Below are 22,544 nucleotides of genomic sequence, written 5' to 3' on the forward strand. Positions count from 1 at the left end.
TACCTTCTATATTCCCTTGAATAGCTATAGAACACTACCTTCTATATTCCCTTGAATAGCTATGGAACACTACCTTCCTCTATGCACAACATTTCTCAATCATTTCAAGCTTTTCTAAGTTCTTGATCTGCTGATAGATATTATTTTGCTATATTCTTGCCTGCATCATTTGATGTGCTGAGACTGCCCTCTTACCGACACATTTCATTAATATACCTTCTTTAACAGTATAAAACAATAGATCAAGAAAGACAGAGTTCCCTGTAGTAACTTTTCATCTTAGACAAAATAAAATACTTTTATTCCAGAATCACTGTTTCTGTTGTTTGATGTCCCATTAATATTCTGGCATTTGTCTATTGCCACATTCCTTTACAGATTGCTGCACTGCATTTTTTAAATGTCTGCAATATCAAGAGGTGAAAAGAAGAGAAACTCAAGAAAGAAACTGGCTCAATTTATTCAAATAAACACCCTTAATTCCTATCAAAATAATAATACTATAAAGTCTCTGGATGACAGTAACTGTATTCTGTTTGAGCCAAAATAATTCACTTCTTTAGGTTATTTTTCTGAGACAAGTAATAAAATCCACTCTATTAGTTTGGTTTCTGACTTCAGTTTTAACTATTTATTCATGTGTCATCACACACATTGTGGAGAAATAATTTCAAAGAAGGGTTACCCTTGGTTATTCTGAGCAAACTTTCAAAATCATTTTTTTCCTCCTACAACCAAAATTTACACAAAAATTAATATCTGTTGCTAAAATTTAGAAAAATAAGATGTATGTACTTAGCATTGAGACTCCAAAGATTCAAAATAGACCAGGAAATATATCTGTTATATATTCTTTTTGCTTTACTATCATTCTAAGAAATGCTACACAGGTACTTAAGGTAAAATGATAAACAAAGAGAAGCAGACAGAAACAACAAATAGCTACCTGAATCGTCATGAAAAAACTAAGTATAGAGATTTAATATGTCCATAATACGTTTTATTTTATCTTTTATGTTGTCAAGGTTCCTGCTGCTTAGTCCAATTCAGTACTTTATTTGTATAATAACTATATTTTTAATATAAACTGTTAATAACTAATAAATAGACTAAATATTGGCACACATTGGAATAAAATATAACCACCATTAAAAGTTATGAAAATCACACAGAACACATGCACACACACATACACACACACAATGAAGTTTGTATTCCAGTGACTGATATACAGCAGGGGACTCAAAAAGTATCTGTTGCAATTAATTGGTAAATAAATGGTGATTCTAACTGAAAGACTTCCTCCTCTTTTGGTAACACTTTAGGGTGTTGTTTTCTTAATTTTCTTTTCAAAGAACCCAGTGTTTTAAGTATTTGAGGGCCGTGTGGCACAACAATGTTACTGAGGTGTACTGTAGACTCCAGGCAGAAGCTGCTCCTGAAAGACACTCAGACCTCCAAAAGACTGCATACTCATAATCACAAAACTCTATTGTATCAGTCTGTTTTCATGCTGCTGATAAAGACACACCCCAGACTGGGCCATTAACAAAGGAAATAGTTTTAATGGAGAACTCACAGTTCCAGGTGAGTAGAATGGAGACAGGGCAAGAGAGACTGTGTAGGGAAACTCCTCTTTTTAAAAGCGTCGGATCTCGTGAGACCCATTCACCATCACGAGAACAGCAGCGGAAAGACCCGCCGCCATGATTCGATCATCTCCCACCAGGTCCCTCCCATAACACGTGGGAATTGTGAGAGCTACAAGATGAGATTTTAGTGGAGACACAAAGGCAAACCGTATCCTCTATCAAAAGGTCAGCAATAACAGTGGTGAAGTATGGCATTTCCAGGTCTATCTATTTTAGCTACAGGAAATGGGCATGGTTTTAATTTTTCACTGATTTGGTTACGATAATGTTTCATAATATTCTCAAACAAGGACAATTGTACCTGGTAGTTGTCAGACGGTTACATAAGCATAGTCTAAATCTTTCAAAGGTTTTCATGTGAAACAGTTTGGTTTCTGTTTAAATGCTGAAAATGAAATAAAACTTTTTTTCAACTTCAGCTCAGCTCTCGTTTCAGATGTCCATAAGCAAAATTTAGCAGTTGCCTCTAAAACTTTCCGTTGGAAATATATTGGACCATCTGTTTCATTTGCTCTCCGATACTCGAAGATAAGTAACCCCTGGCATCAGAAGCAAATACAACAGCTGTGATTTTGCTTGTAGTATGCTAGTTGTGCTATCAAAATTCCAAAACCTAGGGTATCATAATGTCTTCCAAGCCAAATGATTTAAACCAAGGTCAGTAGATTGTCCTCTGAGGACAGGGAAAAATAATAGTTTAGGATCTGATCACTCAGGTATGGTGACAAGCAGCATTAATTAGTGACTTTTAGATATTGAAATTGATTTTGCCACTAAAGTAGAAAGTTTCAAACTGAAAAAGGTATGCACACATCAATCTAATAAATGTGGATGATCGAAGCAAACTAGATGCTTAACAGATATCTCCTCTCATTTATGTGAGGGGTGTATAGCATGCATAAAAGTCATTTATTAAACTCCTTATATCATCCCTAAATCACAACATTTAGTCCATGCCACTGCTCATTTAACTGTTGGTAAATTCAGGTAAGATCATATTTTATGGAGTCTCCTCTTCTACTGAGTTTTAGGTAAGCTGGAATATTTGGTCTTGAGTTCATACTGAACACGGCTTGCCTAAGCCCACATGGCTTTTCTGAAGTGTTTCTTTTGTTCCTATGCCTATTCTTTTGTTCCTATACAGGAATGCTTTGCTGTGGCTCTCAATGCTTTTAGTATTCTGGTCTGCTTTCTCCCCTCTATTTGTCCACCCAGTGCCCTGTTCTCCTGCCATCAATTCAGAGGGCCTGTCATCTAAGACTTCATGGTGCATGTACTGCTACTACAGGTAGACAGTTTCATCAGTGCTCACCCCTGATCCTCCATACTTCTTTCAAATCAATCAATGTGAATGGCCTTTCCTCTTGTCTTCTCACAACCTGGATGTGTTTTCTAAAACAAATGTCTGGTAGAAGTTCTCTTCTGGAAGTAGTGCCAATTTTTTGTTTTGTTTCCAAAGTTCCTAAGTCAAAATAACCATCTTTTTGGGGATGAGAAAGAGTTTTCCACTTTTTTCATTCACTTGCAGCAGCATAAATTAGAAATAAACTACCTTCTCACTTGTAGGTGTACTCATGATGCAGGGGAAATGTACACAATATTTTACAAAACCTTTTACTTCAAACTATTTCTCTTCTATTAAAATGCATTTTATGTACCAAATCCTCTTGAATAGGTTATTTGTAAGTAGGGTTTAGATAATAGGTTATATGCTCATCTTATGAGTAAGTTAAGTTCATTTCTGTGTTACTAATTATTTATTTGTGAAGTCATTACATTCAGAATCAAAAGTATTTTTTATTCAACTAAGAAATAATGTTTTGATTCTATCAACCTACATTAATAGCTCAGGTGAAGGTGATGAATGGAGTCTTCCAAATTTTCAGATTTCAGTATACTGATAAACCAAGTTCAAAGAATTTCACTAAACATGGCTTACCATCTTGTAGAAATTTCTTAATGGGTAAAAAGCATGATTCACATGTAACTATTTTGCCCTGCAAACAAGAAAATAACATATATATTTTAGAATTAATTTCTAGCCAGGGATTAGGACAGGCTTTAAAATATTATATTACCATGTAAGATTTTAGGAAAAGTTCTTATACTGCTGACATTTTAAAACTTGCCTGAAAAATTGACCGTCAGCATATTCGAATCCTACTAGGAGGACTGAGTAGCAAAGCTTATCTCTCATTATTTTTTCCTCTTGGAGAAAGGACAAACAAGGAGGTTTGATAAATAACTAGCAAATATTAAATGGCAGTGATCAGTATTAATTTAGGGTAATTGTTTTAATGTATGGCCAATTGACATAACATTACATGGACTCAAATATTTATCAATGATACAAGTTCATTTTGAGGGTATACTGTTTATTTAAAATGAATCTTCATGTGGACAAAGTGTCAAGCATTCTGAAAATTCACAGATCCTAGTTTCCTGGTTTATTTTGTTCACTTCCTCCTGACTTATTAACACATTTAATTAAAAATGGCATATTTCTTCCTATATTATTTGTATTCTTTACATATAAATCTGCCAGAACAGAGAAACAAATTCATCCTTATTCTCTTGACCGAGATAGAGAAAATTGCCACTTGTACAAAAAATATTCATTACATTTGTGGTCTAGAGCATCCTAGATTTTCTCTCTGGTGTCACTTGGATTTATTTTAGTTTATAGTATTTGAGGATAATGGCTGAAATCAAACAATGAATCCTTTAGTGAATTGAGAAGATAGTGTGGCTTCCAAAAATATGACAGCTTTTGCTTCTTCTTAAAAAGTCCATCCTCCATTGCAGGGATTTTTGGCATGCCTAAATTTATGTCCATTTGTTCATTTGTCACACAAATAGAAATGCATCCTTTAAGCAACAGGCACAATATGGGATGCTGCAGGTGGGATAACAGCATGACACATAGTTTCTGTTTAAACGTTCCTTACAAGCTAATTATGGAGATCAGACATTGCACAAATATCTAATTCAAGGTGGTGTGTGTGTGTGTGTGTGTGTGTGTGTGTGTGTATGCATGCCATGGAAGAGATGCAAATTTAGTACTGTAGAAGCATACACAGGAGGAATCACATGATTCTGCCTAGATAAATCAGAGAAAGCAATTTAAGAGGAAAATAATATTAGCTAAATCTTGAGGCTTTGAACCTTGATTTTGAAAAATTGGTCATCAGGAGTAAGGAGCACACCTAGTAAGAAGAAATACCATGAATTCACCTAGGGCAAACACTACTGATTTTGACTTCTGGCAATCTTTACAAATTGGCTGAAATTAAGGTAATTAACCATCTTAATTTGACCAACACTGAGACATTTCCTGGAATGTGGGACTTTCAGTATTAAAACAAGCACACACATGAGCAAACTGGGATGATTGCACACCCTAGATTAAATACAAGTTTTTTCCTACCTTTATCTTCTTCCCAATATTATTCTTATTTCTATGTCATACCTTTCTAACTTTAATGTATAATTATTTTTACATATTAATCTAATAATCCATTAAATCCAGCAAATCAATTGAAGACTTTCCCCCTTTTGTGTAATCTGCAAGGGTTTAATCTTCATTCTCTTCAAAAAGTGGAGTAGAGAGATACTACATTCTGACTCTTTAGCATGGCAAAAACAACACAGAAAGGTAATGATGATAAGAATAATAATAGCTAACACAAATTGAGTTATTACTATGGGCCAGGGATTGTTCTAAACATTTTATGTATATTTATGCATTTAATACCTATAACAACCATAAGAGATGGAAATATCTGTGAAATTGTTACAGTGAGAAAATTCAGGCATTGAAATATTAAGTAACTTGTCCAAGTGCTGAAACTGGAAGTAGAAACCAAAGCAATATGATTTCAGATTCAATCCTCTTCATTACACTACTGGATTTCCTTATCAAATCTAAACTTTATATTCTGCAGTATTTAGAAGAAGATGCAAGGTCAAAAAAGGTTGGGTTTAAAAAAATTTTTTTTCATTCCTTTCTTTTTATTTTAAGATGGAAAAGATTTAAGGGGATTTAAAGACTATGAAAACAGTAGAAATCCAGAAAAGTAACAGAATGCTACTGGAAGTCATAAGAGGAAATCATCAAAGGGGAGCATCGGCCTTGAAAATTCTTCTTTCAGTGGAGGGAGGTTAGTGCTGTTATTCACCAGACTTTATAGGATAAAGAAATAGATGAAATAGAGAATCTAAGAAATACATAAATGAAAATGATCTCAATTTAAGTGAAATGACATGATTTTCCATAACTATTTTTCGAAGAATTTCCTTTTTTGCATTGGTAAAGAGGAGATTGAAAAGGAATAGATCAGGTCTATGTGTAAGGCTTACTAGGGTAAAACGCTGTCAGTCAAGCTCGTTGCACTCTCGAACATTTTTCACATGTCCTTCTGAATACAACTCTTTGCTTAACATCTAGTACAGTCTGTTTCTATCTCTCTAAACACATGTTCCTGGTCTCATTCCTGGATCTTACTCTCCTTTTATCAAATCTGTGTGTGCCCTAAAGGTTTATTCATGTAATTTTAACATTCATTCATCCATAACTCTTTTCCTCTATCATTGTGGTAATGTCAACTCACATAGTTGTTTCTCATTACACATGTTTAGTTAAATTAATAATCATAGAACTGCAAATCTTGGATTTGTCAAAATTTGATAAGATAATTTTACAGTGGATTCTATTGCCATAGTTTTACACAGAAAATAGTAATTTCTGAAAAGTTTTCTTCTTCTTGGCAGGAATTAACAGTTCACTGTTAATTTTTTTCTGTAGCTATATCTACATGATAGTTAAGCATTTCAACATCTAAAATATTCTGCCATCTTAAATCTACAGTTTTATTAATAGCATTTTTTTGCTTTATTTTCAAATTTCAATGTTGTCATTTATACTTCTAGTAGGAAAAAAAAAGTCAAAATATTTTCTACTAAACTTAACCTTGCAGCATTATCTACTTTAAAATGGAGTTGGGTTGCCTGGACATAGTCTAAAAACAAAATTATATTGCATCATCTAAGGAGAAATAAACTCACTTTCAAGGAACGAAAACTCTAGAGGCTAGAGAGACACTGATCATTTGTAAAAAGAAAAAAAAAAGTCTAGACCCTGGACAGATCACTTCAAGGCAACTTAGATTTTTTTCTAGCATGTACCTCAAAAACTCTTCCAGCCTCTACCCATTACCCAATTCCAAAGCCACTTCCACATTTTTAGGTATTTGTTACAGAAGCACCCCATACTTGGTAACAAAATCTGTATTAGTGTGCTAAGTATGCCACAATGAGTGCTACAGACTAGGTAGTTCAAACAACAGATATTTATTTTCTCAAACTTCAACATCGAGTTGTCAGTAGAGTTGGTTTAATTTTGCGGCACCTCTCCTTACCTTGTAGATGGTTGTCTTACCCCTCTGCCTTCACAAAGTTATTTCTCTGTATGTGCATGTGTGTGGTCTCTCTGTGTGTCCAAATTTCCTCTTCCAAAAGGACAGCAGCCATATTGGGCTAAAGATCACACTAAAGCCCTCATTTTAAATTAATAACTTCTTTAAAGACCCAAATACAATTACATTCTGAGGTACTAGGGGTTAGGACTTCAAAATATGAATTTATTGGGAACAGAATTCAGCCTATAACATGCACTACTTTCAAAAAGTGCTGTATAATTAACAACATTTAATATGTAGACATCTCTGTTATTTTAAAGAAACAACTGAGATCAAGCAGTTAAGAGACTAGCTCTGAGTTACATAGCTTATTAAAAGGATAGCCAGGACTGGATTTTTATATTTTTTTCTCTATTCTTCTAACTATCTTTCAAAATGCCTCTTGCATATTTCCTTTCTGATGCTATTCTCTTAATCTTTTTTTTTTTTTTTTTTTTTTTAATGGAGTCTTGCTCTGTTGCCCAGGCTAGAGTGCTGTAGTATGATCTTGGCTCACTGCAACCTCCACCTCCTAGGTTCCAGCGATTCTCCTGCCTCAGCCTACCGAGTAGCTGGGATTACAGGCACCAGCCACTATGTCCAGCTAATTTTTGTATTTTTAGCAGAAATGGGGTTTCACCGTGTTGGCCAGGCTGGTATTGAGCTCCTGACCTCAAGTGATCTGCCTGCCTCAGCCTCCCAAAGTATTGGGATTACAGGCGTGAGTCACTGCGCCCAGCCTATTTTCTTAATTTTTAACCTCTACCTTATCTTTCTTTTTCTCAAATTCTTAGGAATGGTGACAATTAGCATTAATTTGTGACTTTTAGATATCTGAAGATACTCTTTTCACTGCCATGACTTTTAGTACTATAACTATACTTCTACTCTGGATTTGAATTTCCAGCTTCATCCCAACTCTGTCACTGAACTTTAAACCCACATGTCTACTGACCACTGGACACCTCTACTCAGGTGTCCCCAGACTCCTCAAATCCAATTCCACTCAACCCCAAAATATCTTCCTTTTTGTATTTTATGTCTTTAAACTCCTCTCCTTTGAAATAAATCTCTGAATCACTCAACACTTACCTTGTCTAAAGCTAGAAATCCTAATACCATTTTAATTTTTCTCCTTTACCACACGCCTCATATACAATTAATCACACTATGTCTCATTTCTTCCAACTTCTAAAAAATCTTAAATGGGCCCAATCCTTTTTTATCAGCTCTTCTCCGTTCCCAGAATTAATTTTCTTGCCTCCTGACTTTTGTATATGTTATTCTCCTGATAGGGAAATATATAACCAACTTTATATGTCACTAATTTAATATCATTGTGCTCTGCTCTAAACTTAGAAATAACTGTTTCTAGGAAAACTTTGCTATTCACACTGGATTCGTTCCCTCTCCCCGTGCTCTATTTCCGCTGCACTGCAGCTACCTTAACACTTAGTGCTCTGGATTCTTGGGGCCTGAACAATTGTCTGAGTGCTACCCACTCCCTCAGTAGGTAGGCAATTCCTGTAGGACAGAAGCTATGAGTTCTTACCAATATCTCTGTAATGCTTCTTCTTGAGAGGAGGTAATAATCACATAAACACTACTTGTGGTGAATGAATTCTGGTCTACACAATTTTAATGAAATATTTATTCTATTTTATTAGGTTACTACATCTTTGGCTAAAAATTTGAAGATTTTTACCCAGGTAGACAATTTATATAAAACAGATTTAATTTTGGTGGTACATCTAGCCAAGATAACATGTAGAAAATAAGATTCAGCATATAGAGATATATCTTTATTAGTCTTGTGTCTTGGGTTTTTTTTTTTTTTTTTTTTCTTGAAAATCAGATTGAGGCATGTAACTTAGTAAAAGTGTCTTAGTTCATTTTGTCTGCCCTGGCACTTTAAAATTCATTTAAAGTTTTGAAAAATGGATGCTTAAGGAATATGAAGACATTTAACAATATTAGTGTGCAGTGATAAAAAATATATGAGAACCAAAGCAATACTAGCTCAAATTAAAATATAAGGACCATATAACATTTTTAAAATGTGCATACTAAATTATGATGAAATAAAAGTGACATAAACAGCCAGAAAAGTGGTTGCCTACTATATTTAAACTTATTAGCAATTCTGGCAGGCCAGACTGATAGGGAGTTTTGGACGAAGGTGTCTCTTACAGAGTGATCTGCAATCTGATCACTGAGGCAGAGCTGCAGGAAAACCTCAGAGAAAACTCAGGTCAAATCTCATTCAAGTTGTCTTAGCCATGACATCATTCAACTCAAAGAAGCAAATGCATAGAATTTAAAATATTTCCTATATACATATTTTCATAATGCTATATCTTAATATTGTACATTAAGGATTTTATATTTTGATCATAAATGAAAGGAATGCTCCTTCTAATAGCTGAGGCATCTGCAAAAAGCTGGGTGCAACTACAGGAAAATGTCTGAATGTGTAATAGGGTAGAAAATAGGTTAAAATAAGCATTACTGTTTGGCCTTGTTCTTTATTTTATATTTTTCCCCAGCTGTCTTCAGTAAGGCAGCAATAGGAAAGAGGTGATAGAGACAGTGTAGAGATAGGAGTTTTGACATTGATTTCCTTACCAAGGAGAAGACATGTTGCTAGTATTAAAAAATATATATCTTAAATGTTTGAATGGGTTGGAAAGAGAGGGACCTTTTTAGAGGTTGAAAAAAAATAACAATGTATATGTATGATAGATTCTTTATCCATATTTCCAATTTGCCCTTTAAATATATCATTTTACATTGGTTTAGATCCCTGCCAGAAATTGACTGGATGGTCCATTGGATGGTTCTCATTACCAAGATGCTGTCTAGAATGTATTAAAGGAGGTATTATTGCAAGAAAACATACATATGCCTAAGTATTTAACCTCTCAGTGATCATCCTCCAATGACACTTTTGGCTTCAGGTTGATTAGGATAGCCCAGGAGACCACCAAACCATCTTTATTTTTAAACAGGTTTGGCAATTCTAACTTTATCTGCCATTTTGCTCTTCTATTGAAGGAGTCATGTTGGAGGCTCTTAACATGGATCCCAGCTGATCCCATGCTGGTAGCTTTAAAGCCCAACTTCTGATTGGGTGAGGTTTCTGGGCAATACTATAGAGGCAACTGTTCTTACTATAATTCCTCAAAATTGTATACTAAATACTCTATGTGATGGCGTAATGAAATATAAATAATGATTTGTATTTTTGGCAGTGGTGGAGTGTAGAGGAAGGAGAGGCTCCTTATGACTTCTGAAAAGGTCATTACTCATAATCACTGTTCTAACAAGCTAAAGTTACATTTTCTTCACTTCAGCAATTGAAAAGTCCATTATAAGTTGATAGACCTGGGACAGTGGTATATATATGTAATTCATTTATAAATATTTATACTTATAAATACTCTAAGTGTTAGCCTCTCACTCTTTTCTAGAAGACTAATCTCTAGAAAGACAATCTTGAATAATTTTTAAAATTGCCATTCCTGTCAGTATGTGTGATATGGTTTGGCTGTATCCCCACCCAAATCTCATCTTGAATTGTGTTTCCCATAATCCCCATGTGTTGTGAGAGGGACCTGATGGGAAGTGATTGGATCATGGGGGCAGTTCCCCTCTGCTGTTCTGGTGATAGAGAGTGAGTTGTCATGAGATCTAATGGTTTTATAAACACCTGGCACTTCCCCTGCTTGCACTTATTCTCTGTCCTGCCACCCTGTTAAGAGGTACCTTCTGCCATGATTGTAAGTTTCCTGAGGTCTCCCCAGTCATATGGAAATGTGAGTCAATTAAACCTCCTTTCTTTATAAATTACTCAGTTTCAGGTATTTCTTCATAGCAATGTGAGAATGGATTAATACAGTAAATTGATATGAAGAAGTGGGGTACTGCTTTAAGCATACCCAAAAATGTGGAAGTAACTTTGGAACTGGGTAACAGGCAGAGGATGGAATAGTTTGGAGGGATCAGAAGAAGGCAGGAAAATGTGGGAAATTCGTAACTTCCTAGAGACTTGGAGGGCTCAGAAGACAGAAAGATGTGGGAATGTTTGAAACTTCCTAGAGACTTATTGAATGACTTTGACCAAAATGCTGAGAGTGATATGTACAATGAAATCCAGGCTGAGGTGGTCTCAGATGGAGATGAAAAATTTGTTGGGAATTGGAGTAAAGGTCACTCTTGCTATGCTTTAGCAAAGAGACATGTGGCTTTTACCCCTGCCCTAGAGATTTGAGAAACTTTGAACTTTGGAGAGATGATTTAGGGTATCTGGCCAAAGAAATTTCTAAGCTGCAAAGCATTCAAGAGGTGACAGAGCATAAGAGTTTGGAAAATTTGCAGTCTGATAATGCAGTGGAAAAGAAAAACCCATTTTCTCAGGAGAAACTCAAGCCAACTGCAGAAATTTGCATAAGTAATGAGGAGCCAAATTGTAATCACCACGACAATGGGGAAAATGTCTCCAGGGAATGTCAGAGACCTTCTTGGCAGCCTCTCCCATCACTGGCCTGGAGACCTAGGAGGGAGAAATGGTTTCCTGAGCTGGGTCCAGGGCCCCCAGTCTGTGTGCAGCCTCAGAACTTGGTGCCCTGCATCCTAGCCACTCCAGCCTTGGCTAAAAGTGTCCAAGGCACACCGCAGGTCATTGCTTCAGAGGGTACAATCCCCAAGCCTTGACAACCTCCATGTGGTATTGGGTCTGCAGGTGTGCAAAAGACAAGAATTGAGGCTTGGGAACCTCCGCCTAAATTTTAAAGGATGTATGGAAACACCTGGGTATCCAGGCAGAAGTCTGCAGCAGGGGCAGAGCCCTCATGGGGAACCTCTGCTAGGGCAGTGCAGAAGGGAAATGTGGGGTTGGAGCCCACACATGGATTCGCAACTGAGGCACTGCCTCATGGAACTGTGAGAAGAGGGTCACTGTCCTTCAAACCCCAGAATGGTAGACTCATTGACAGTTTGTGCTGCATGCCTGGAAAAGCCACAGACATTCAATGCCAGCCATGAATGTAGCTGGGAGAGGGGCTGCACCCTGTGAAGTCACAGAGGCAGAGCTGCCCAAGGCCATGGGAGTCTACCTCTTGCATCAGCATGACCTGAATGTAAGACATGGAGTCAAAGCAGATCATTTTGGAACCTTAAGGTTTAATGACTGCCCTATTGGAATTCAGACTTGCATGGGGCCTGTAACCTCTTTGTTTTGGCCAGTCTCTCCCATTGGAAATATTTGTATTTATCCAATGCCTGTACTCCCATTGTATCTAGCAAGTAACTAAATTGCTTTTGATTTTATGGACTCATAGGCAGAAGGGACTTGTCTTGCCTCAGATGAGACTTTATAGTTGGGCTTTTGAGTTAATGCTTGAATGAGCTAAGAATTTGGGGAACTGCTGGAAAGGCATTATTGTGTTTTGAACTTTGAGGACATGAGATTTGGGAGGGGCCAGGTACAGAATAATATGGTTTGGTTCTGTGTCCCCACCAAAATCTTATCTTGAATTGTAGTCACCTTAATCCCCACATGTCATGGAAGGGACCTGGTGCGAAGTGATTGGATCATGGAGACAGTTTCCCCCATGCTGTTCTGGTGATAGCTGTGAGTTCTCATGAGATCTGATGGTTTTATAAATGTCTGGAATTTTCCCTGTTTACACTCATTCTCTCTTCTGCCACCCTGTGAAGTGGTGACTTCTGCCATGATTATAAGTTTCTAGCCATGTGGAACTGTGAGTCAATTAAACCTCTTTTCTTGATATATTACCCAGTCTCAGGTATTTCTTCATAGCAGCATGAGAACTGATTAATACAATGTGTATGTATGTGTGTGTATAAATATATATGATCTATAGTAATAGGTCATATAATATGGCCATATGAATGATTTAAAATATGACAAAAATACATAAAGGCATTAATTAGGTCTTCTCTGTACCTCATGGTGTTCACATTCACTGCCTTCAAATGAATTGGTAACTTTTTTGAAATTTCTAGAACCAGTAGAGAAACTGGCTTGAGTAACTAAGACAACCCAAACCCCAAGAAATACTCTGAGCAGAGTAAAATAATCCACATCATTAATGTTATTAATCAAGAATAGGCTAAGAAAACAAGAAATCCAAATTCTGAATAAAGGTGAACAAAAAGAATTATAGAAGCAGCACCTGAGACTACAACACTAGATTTACAAGCAGTCTGTATAATAAGTTCCTGCCCATTCCTTCCAGATCCCCTCAACCCCTGGTTCCCGAGGCACTACAAACACGCAGGTACAGGCATAGATACATCACTTTTGCCCACTCTCTCTGCTTACTCTCTCTGAGACACTAAGGAGGACCTGGGTAAATTAAGAAATTTATATCTTTAGCTTATTAGGGGAAAATAGCATACCTCTCACATAAAGGACTAAGTGTATTCAGGTTGCTTTTTGAGAGATAACTTATAAATCAACACAATAGCTCTTAGATGCCCAAGGTAGCAAGATTGAGAGTTTCAATATAACTAAGGAAAGAAAAGATCAATCATAACATGGTCACAGTGGAAGTCATGAAAAAGCAACATTACCAAGATCTTGTAAACTCCATCCACATCAGTTAAACATCTGTCTTAGGGAAGATTTATCCCTATTATGGATATAGATGTGTTAGAAAATTTGGGCATAAAGCTATTAAACATTAAAATCCTGTAATTCACTATTCTTGCTCTCATTTCAGGCTTTCCAAGCATCTGTCTGATGACTGAGGTAGCTTCCTATAGAGAGAGGTCAGGCTAGTCAGGCCTTCATGAACACTGAGCCTGCTGACAGGACATTTCTTATTTTAATGTAATACACTAGAATCCTGATTTATACAGTTCACTATCTTAAGGTTGAATCTCCTTGAATTACTCAATTTCAGTATACTGGCAAAATAGCATTTCTGGATCTGCCCAGCTGAGGTTAGGTAAAGGATCAGGTAAATGTCACTTCACTCTATTTTGTAAAATCTAGACTTTTCTGGCAAATATCTGGCTTCACTGTTCACCTATCTTTAAAATTTCAAAAATGCCTACTTTTTTGGTTTATGATGGGTATTAAGCAGGATTATATATAAAATGAGCCTGGCCCGGTGCATTTTATTTAAGGCTCATATAACATTGCTTCTCTTTCTGAACTTGAGAGCTCATAAAACAACTTTAACGTTGTGGCACTCTGGTGCTCTTCCTGCCTCAACTGGAAAAACTTAATGCCCCAAACTAAAGCTGGGTAGTATGCCAGTCTATGGTGGTTTTAAAATAATATGCTTTTTCTTGATTATAAAAGCAAAAGATATATTTAATTCAGACACATAGAGAGCTATAAAAGAGAAATAAAATCATTCATAACCAGTGGCATACTAGTAAATATTTAACAGCTGGCTCTTTGGGAAAATGTATACGTTGATATACTTACATAAGTTTTACAAGTTTTAGTGACATACAAATGATAATAAAATACATAATATTCTTTATTGTAAATTATATCTAACCTATTAATTTTATACAATGCTTTCATGGATTTTGCCAAATTATTTTATCTATAGAAAAACTCTGGTCATAATCCAAACATGATTCAACAAATGGAGTTTTATCCTAGTCATCTATTACTTTTTCCAATACAGTTATTGTCATTAAATCTGATTTGTGATCTCCTCTTAAACTATTTATCACCCTTATACAAATTATACTCATTACAATGAGACCTCTTTCATCTTCAGCACTAGACATGCACACATTAATCTATGCTATTAACTCTTTCTCTATTACTTTCTTAAGTCTAGGCAAACAACAAAATATTGAGTCAAGTCCTGATTTGAAGCATTGGCTAATTTCAAGCTATCCAAATGGCATCACTGACTGTGGAGATAAGAAGTGATGTGCGGCAGCACACCATTATACAGTATTTCCAACATGTGGATAAAGAAGACATAAATAACCTGAAAAGTACAGATAATAACTATATGCCTTAAATGCATTTTATTTTCTCTGAAGTATATTCTTAAGTGATTTTTTCCTAGATTTTGTGGGTGACAAATTGTCTGAGTCTTGGCATATTAAAAGTTTCATTAATTTGCCTTTATATCTGGATAAGAATATAGCTGGGTATAGGAATCTAGTTTCAGATTATGTCTACCCATAAATTTAAGATTATTGCTCCACTGAGCTCTCTCTGCATTTGTACTGTTGTCACTAAGAAGTCCAATATTAGGAGTCTTTTCTGTATTGTCAGTAGTTGGGTTTTAGTCATTGAAAAAAACTAAAGATTTTTGAAACTTTTATTAAAATTTTTGTTATGAGAACTTTCAGTCTGCATTTTTTCTATTTTGATGTGTGTAGAGTCTGTTTATTATTTTCTCTTAAAACTCAGGGTTTTTTTTTGTTTGTTTTTTGTTTTTGGAGGCAGAGTCTCACTGTGTTACTCAGACTGGTCTCGAATTCGTGGCCTCAAGTGATCCTCTCATCTCAGTCTCCAAATTCCTGGATTACAGGTGTGACCCACCGTGCCCAACAGGACTACTCTTAAATTTGGGGGAAATTATTTTTAATCATATTTTTAAAATATTTTCATTTCTTCTCCTGGTATTCCTCTGAAACAAATTCCAGAGCTATTGTATCTGTCCTCTCAGATAAACTATTAGTCAAACTAACCTTCTTTTGTATTTTCTCCATTTTCTGAGCTATATCCTTTATTTTATTTTTACTTTTAAGGGAGTTTGGGGGTAATCAGTATAGCAACCAATAAAAGAGGGGATGGCAAAGGAGCCTGGCTTCTGATGTTATCAAAGATTGCACTATAAGAATAGGTGTTACTTATATGCCTAAATTATCTTAGTTTACTATGGATTTATTTTTATTTTACCAATGCTGTTATTTCCATATACTCAATTAATATTTTTATATTATTCATTTATTGCAATTACAACATTATTGTTCATAATATTGAACATAGGAGCCTATTATTTCTCAGTGCAATATTCTCTGAATTGTTTATCTCAGAGCAAAACAAATAATTTTTAAAGTAATATTTATGAAAACAAAAACCTTTTACTTCTGGGTCAGTCATTTAGTTTTCCATCTTTATCACTCATAATTTTGTGTTTCCCTGGTTTGATAGTACTAATGTATCTATTCATGTTTATGAATAATGAGCTAGAATAATTAACAGATTATGGAGTTCTTTGAAATTGTGTATATTTATTTATCCAATTAGCTTTGCTCATGAAAGGGAGGGTTCTCTGCTGGCTCTGTGAATAAGATGGGGCATGCTCTTTAGTCAGCATACTCTCCTTCAGACCACACAAGAAGAAAGGAGGCAGCTGCCAAAAATATGGAGCACTTTACTCTGAAACTTGAGCTTTTTAGTTTATTTCACTACAGAATGAAACAAATGTTCTTTTTTGTTCTTCCTCTCATCATTTGTTGTGGGGATCTGGACTTAAGGGATATGCTTTAAAGATGTTTATATTTTTATGCAGTAAAATTTTTCAGTCTTGTGTCCATTTTGTGTCTTTCTTCTTCTTATTTCAATAGGATTTTGGGGAATAAGCATTGTTTGGTTACAGGAATACATTCTTTAGTGGTGATTTTTGAGATTTTGGTGTACCCATCACTCTAGCAGTATACACTGTACTCAATGTGTAGTCTTTTATCCCTCACCACCCTCCGACCCTTACCCCCAAGTCCCCAAAGTCCATTGTGTTATGTTTTTTCTTTTCTTTTTTTTTTTTTTTTGAGTTGGAATCTTGCTCTATCACTCAGACTGGAGTGCAGTGGTGTGATCCTGGCTCACTGCAAGCTCTGCCTCCTGGGTTTGGCCATTCTCCTGCCTCAGCCTCCCGAGTAGCTGGGACTACAGGTGCCTGCCACCATGCTCGGCTAATTTTTTATATTTTTAGTAGAGACGAGGTTTCACCGTGTTAGCCAGGATGGTCTCAATCTCCTGACCTTGTGATCTGCCCACCTCGGCCTCCCAAAGTGCTGAGATTACAGGCGTGAGCCACTGTGCCTGGCCTCCATTGTATTATTATGCCTTTGCATCTTCATAGCTCAGTTCCCACTTATGAGTGAGTACATATGATGTTTAGTTTTCCATTCCTGAGTTACTTCACTTAGAATAATGGTCTCCAGTTCCATCCAGGTTGCTGCAAATGGCATTATTCCATTCCTTATGGCTGAGGAACATTTCATGGTGTGTGTGTGTGTATATATATATATATATGACTTTTTTTTAACCACTCATTGATGGACATTTGGGCAGCCTCAATGTTTTTGCAATTGCAAATTGTGCTACCATAAATATACGTGTGCAATGTCTTTTTTCACATAATGGCTTCGTTTCCTATAGGTAAATACACAAGAGTGAGAATGCTGGATCAAATGACAGATCTACATTTAGTTCTTGTAGGAATCACCACACTGTTTTCCATAGTAGTTGTACTGGTTTATATTCCCACCAACAGTGTAAAAAATGTTCCCNCCTGGCCTCCATTGTATTATTATGCCTTTGCATCTTCATAGCTCAGTTCCCACTTATGAGTGAGTACATATGATGTTTAGTTTTCCATTCCTGAATTACTTCACTTAGAATAATGGTCTCCAGTTCCATCCAGGTTGCTGCAAATGGCATTATTCCATTCCTTTTTATGGCTGAGGAACATTTCATGGTGTGTGTGTGTGTGTGTGTGTGTGTGTGTGTGTGTGTATGTGTGTGTGTGTGTGTGTGTGTATATATATATATATATATGACTTTTTTTTAACCACTCATTGATGGACATTTGGGCAGCCTCAATGTTTTGCAATTGCAAATTGTGCTACCATAAATATACGTGTGCAATGTCTTTTTTCACATAATGGCTTCGTTTCCTATAGGTAAATACACAAGAGTGAGAATGCTGGATCAAATGACAGATCTACATTTAGTTCTTGTAGGAATCACCACACTGTTTTCCATAGTAGTTGTACTGGTTTATATTCCCACCAACAGTGTAAAAAATGTTCCCTTTTCACCACATTCTCACCAACATCTATTATTTTTTGATTTTCTGATTATAGCCATTCTTGCAGGACTGAGGTGGTTCACATTGTGGTCTTGATTTGCATTTCCCTGGTAATTGGTGATGTTGAGCATTTTTTCATATATTTCTTGGGCATTTGTATATCTTCTTTTGAGAATTGACTATTCATGTCCTTAGCCCACTTTTTGATAAGATTTTTTGTTTTATTGTTGTTGATTTGTTTGAGTTCCTTGTAGATTCTGGATAATAGTCCTTTAGTTGAATGTATAGATTGTGAAGATTTTTTTTCCCACTCTTTGGGTTGTCTGTTTATTCTGCTGATTTTTTTTTTTTTTTTTTTTTTTTTTGCTGTGCAAAAGCTTTTTAGCTTAATTAGGTCCCATCTGTTTATCTTTGTTTTTGTTTCACTTGATTTTGGGTTCTTTATTATGAAGTCTTTGCCTAAGCCAATGTCTAGAAAGGGTTTTCCAATGCTATCTTCTGGAATTTTTAGATTTAAGGCTTTGATCCATCTTGAGTTGATTTTTGTATAGGTGAGAGATAAAGATCCAGTTTCATTCTGCTATGTGGCTTGTCAGTTATTCCAGAACCATTTGTTGAATAGGGCATCATTTCCCTACTGTATGTTTTTGTTTGCTTTGTCAAAGATCAGTTGACTGTAAGTATTTGGCTTTATTTCTGGATTCTGGATTCTGTTCCATTGGTCTATATGGCTATTTTTATACCAGTATTATGCTGTTTTGATGACTGTGTACTTATAGTATAGTTTAAAGTCAAGTAATGTGATGCCTCCAGATTTTTTTCTTTTTTCTTAGTCTTGCTTTGACAATGTGGGCTCCTTTTAGGTTCCATATAAATTTTAGGATTTTTTCAAGTTCTTTAAGGAATTATGGTGGTATTTTATAGGAAGTACATGAAATTTGATGATTGCTTTTGGCAGTTTGGTCATTTTCACAATATTAATTCTACCCATCCATGAGCATGGGATGTGTTTCCATTTGTTTGTGTCATCTCTGATTTATTTCAGCAGTGTTTTATAGTTTTCCTTGTAGAAGGTCTTTCACCTCCTTGGTTAAGTATATTCTTAAGTATTTTATTTTTGTTGCAGCTATTGTAAAAGAGGTTGAGTTCTTGATTTGATTCTCAGCTTGGTCACTGTTGGTGTACAGCAGAATTACTCATTTCTGTACATTAATTTTGTATCCTGAAGCTTTGCTGAATTCATATATCAGTTCTAGGAGCTCTTTGAATAAATATTTAGAGTTACTTAGGTATACAATCATGTCATCAGCAAACAGTGACAGTTTGACTTCCTCTTTACCAATTTGGATGCTTTTTATTTCTTTCTCTTGTCTGATTTCTCTGGCTAGGACTTCCAGTACTATGCTGAATAGAAGTGGTAAAAGTGGGCATCGTTATCTTGTTCCAACTTTCAGGGGAATGTTTTCAAGTTTTTCCTATTCAGTATAATGTTGGTTGTGGGTTTTACATAGATGGCTTTTATTACCTTAAGGTATGCCCTTCTATGCCAATTTTGCAAGAGATTTAATCATAAAGGGATGCTGGATTTTTTTCAGATGCTTTTTCTGCATCTTTTCAGATGATATGTGATTTTTGTTTTTAATTATGTTTATATGGTGTATCATATTTATTGACTTGTAGATGCTAAACCATCCCTGCATCCCTGATATAAAACTCATTTGATCATGGTGGATTCTTTTAGACATGGAGTTGGGTTCAGTTAGCTAGTGTTTTGTTGAGGGTTTTTGCATCTATATTTATCAAGGATATTGGTCTGTAGCTTTCTTTTTTTGTTATGCGTTTTCCTGGGTTTGGTATTAGGGTGATAGTGGCTTCATAGAATGACCTAGGGAGGATTCCCTCTTTCTCTATCTTTTGGAATAGTGTCAATAGGATTTGTACCAATTCTTCTTTTCATATCTGAAATAATTCAGCGGTAAATCCATCTGATCTGAACCTTTATTTTCTTGGTAGTTTTTAAATTACCATTTCAGTCTCCCTGCTTGTTATTGGTCTGTTCAGATATTCTATTTCTTCCTGGCTTAATCTAGGAGGGTTGGACTTTCAGGGGGCCTGTAGCCCCTTTGTTTTGGCCAACTTCTCCCATTTGGAATGGGCATTTACCCAATGCCTGTAACCCCATTGTATGTAGAAAGTAACTGACTTGCTTTCAAATTTACAGCCTCATAGGCAGAAGGGACTTGCCTTGTCTCAAATGAGACTTTTGACTTGAATTTTGGGATTAATGCTGGAATGAGCTAAGACTTTGGGGGACTGTTGAAAAGGCATGATTGTGTTTGTGAGGACATGACATTTAGGAGGGACCAACGGTGGAATGATATGGTTTTGCTCTGTGTCCCCACTGAAATCTCATCTTGATTTGTAATTCCCATAATCCCCACATGTCATGGGAGGGACCAAGTGGGAGATAATTGAATCCTGGGAGCAGTTCCCTCATGCTGTTCATGTGACAGCTAGTGAGTTATCACAAGATCTGATGGTTTTATAAGGGGCCTTTCCCCCACTTCACTTGGCACTTCTCTTCCCTGCCATTAAGGTAGGAGACCACCCCTCATAGTGTCTTATGCCCAATTTCTGCCTCCAAAGAAAGAAGAAGTAAAAACTAAAAGGCAGAAATGAAATCCACAGGCAGACAGCCCAGCACCACACCCTGGGCCTGGTGGTTAAAGATCGACCCCTGACCTAACTGGTTATGTTATCTATAGATTACAGACATTGTATGGAAAAGTATTGTGAAAATCCCTGTCCTGTTCTGTTCCATTTTGATAACCACTGCATGCAACCCCCAGTCACATACCCCCTGCTTGCTCAATCGATCATGACCTTCTCACAGAGACCCCCTTAGAGTTGTAAACCCTTAAGAAGGACAGGAATTGCTCACTTGGGGAGCTCGGTTTGTGGAGATGTGAGTCTGCCAATGCTCCCAGCTGAATAAAGCCTTTCTACAACTCGGTGTCTGAGGGGTTTTGTCTGCAGCTCGTCCTGCTACATTTCTTGGTACCCTGACCGAGAAGCGAGGTGATTAATGGACAGAAGGTTGAGGAAACTCCTTAGGCAGCTTAGGCCTGCCCTGTGGAGCATCCCTGTGGGGGACTCTGGCCAGCTTGAGTGACGTGGATCCTGAGAACGCTCCCAGGTAGGCATTTGCCCCAGTGGAATACCTCATCAAAGCAGTTCATAGCAGGCCCCCACGGAGGATCAGTGCAGTGGGTGAACACTAGAAAGGAATTGGCACTTGGAGTTCGGACATCTGAAACTTGGTAAGACTGGTCCATGGAACTTGCCCACTCCATTTGAGTTGAAGTGTGGCCTGATCACCCATGATGTGCCTGTACCAGCACTTTGGTTTTTGTTTTGACTTGACTTAGATTGCTTGATACTTTGGTTTTGGTTTTGACCTGGCTTGGATTTCTTGATACTCTGATTTTGGTTTTCATTCTGGATTGGTGTAAACTGTAAAAGTGTGTGTGTGCCCTTTTTACCTGTTCTTTGTTTTGTGATATGTGTGTGGTATGAGTGTGTGGTGTTTTGTCCTGAGGAAACATGGGTCAGGCACAAAGTAAGCCTACCCCACCAGGAACTATGTTTTGGAAAATTTCAAGAAAAGATTTAAGGGAGACTATGGAGTACTATGACACGAGGAAAACTTAAAACTTCGTGTAAGATAGACTGGCCAGCATTAGAGGTGGGTTGGCCATCAGAAGGCTGCCTGAACAGGTCCCTTGTTTCAAAGGTATGGCACAAGGTAACCTGTAAGCCAGGGCACCCAGACCAGTTCCCATACGAAGACACTTGGTTACAGCTGGTTTTAGACTGCCCCCCACAGTGGTTGAGAGAACAGCAGCATAAGTGGCTGGCAGAGGCAAGGAAAGACCAGCAGAGAGAGAGGAAGAGACAGAGAGACAAAGAGGGAGTCAAGAAGAGAGAGAGACAGAAAGTCAAAGACAGAAAGAAAGAGAGAAATATACAAGTAGTTAATTAAAACAAAACAAAACAAAACAAAAAAACAGGGTACCATATCCCTTTAAAAGCCAGGGTAAATATAAAACCTATAATTGATCATTGAAGTTCTTCTCCGTAACCCTACAATACTCCAATACAACCTTGTAAGTGTAAACAAGGGTGTAGCCCGAAAGCACTGAGGCCACTGACAACCTGTAGCCTTCCTATCAAAAATCCTTAACCCAGTAACCCACAGATGGCCCAAATGCATTCGGTCCGTAGCAGCAACTGCTTTGCTAGCAGAAGAAAGTAGAAAATAAACTTTTAGAGGAAACCTCATTGTGAGCACACCTCACCAGTTCAGAAGTATCATAAGTTAAAAAAAAAAA

At 36.7% G+C, this 22,544-nt stretch overlaps 1 long non-coding RNA gene across 1 annotated transcript; it reads left to right on the top strand.

The window, feature by feature from the left end:
• The first annotated feature begins 1,729 nt into the window (after positions 1 to 1,729).
• LOC108524319 (uncharacterized) lies at positions 1,730 to 15,388 on the top strand. Its single transcript, XR_001884022.1, has 3 exons — positions 1,730 to 1,817; positions 5,674 to 5,812; positions 14,933 to 15,388. It is a non-coding gene; the product is annotated as an uncharacterized LOC108524319 (long non-coding RNA).
• The last annotated feature ends 7,156 nt before the right edge of the window (positions 15,389 to 22,544 follow it).

The sequence above is a fragment of the Rhinopithecus bieti genome, unplaced genomic scaffold (genome assembly GCF_001698545.2).
Source record: "Rhinopithecus bieti isolate Rb0 unplaced genomic scaffold, ASM169854v2 scaffold_2827, whole genome shotgun sequence".
NCBI classification, from domain to species: domain Eukaryota; kingdom Metazoa; phylum Chordata; class Mammalia; order Primates; family Cercopithecidae; genus Rhinopithecus; species Rhinopithecus bieti.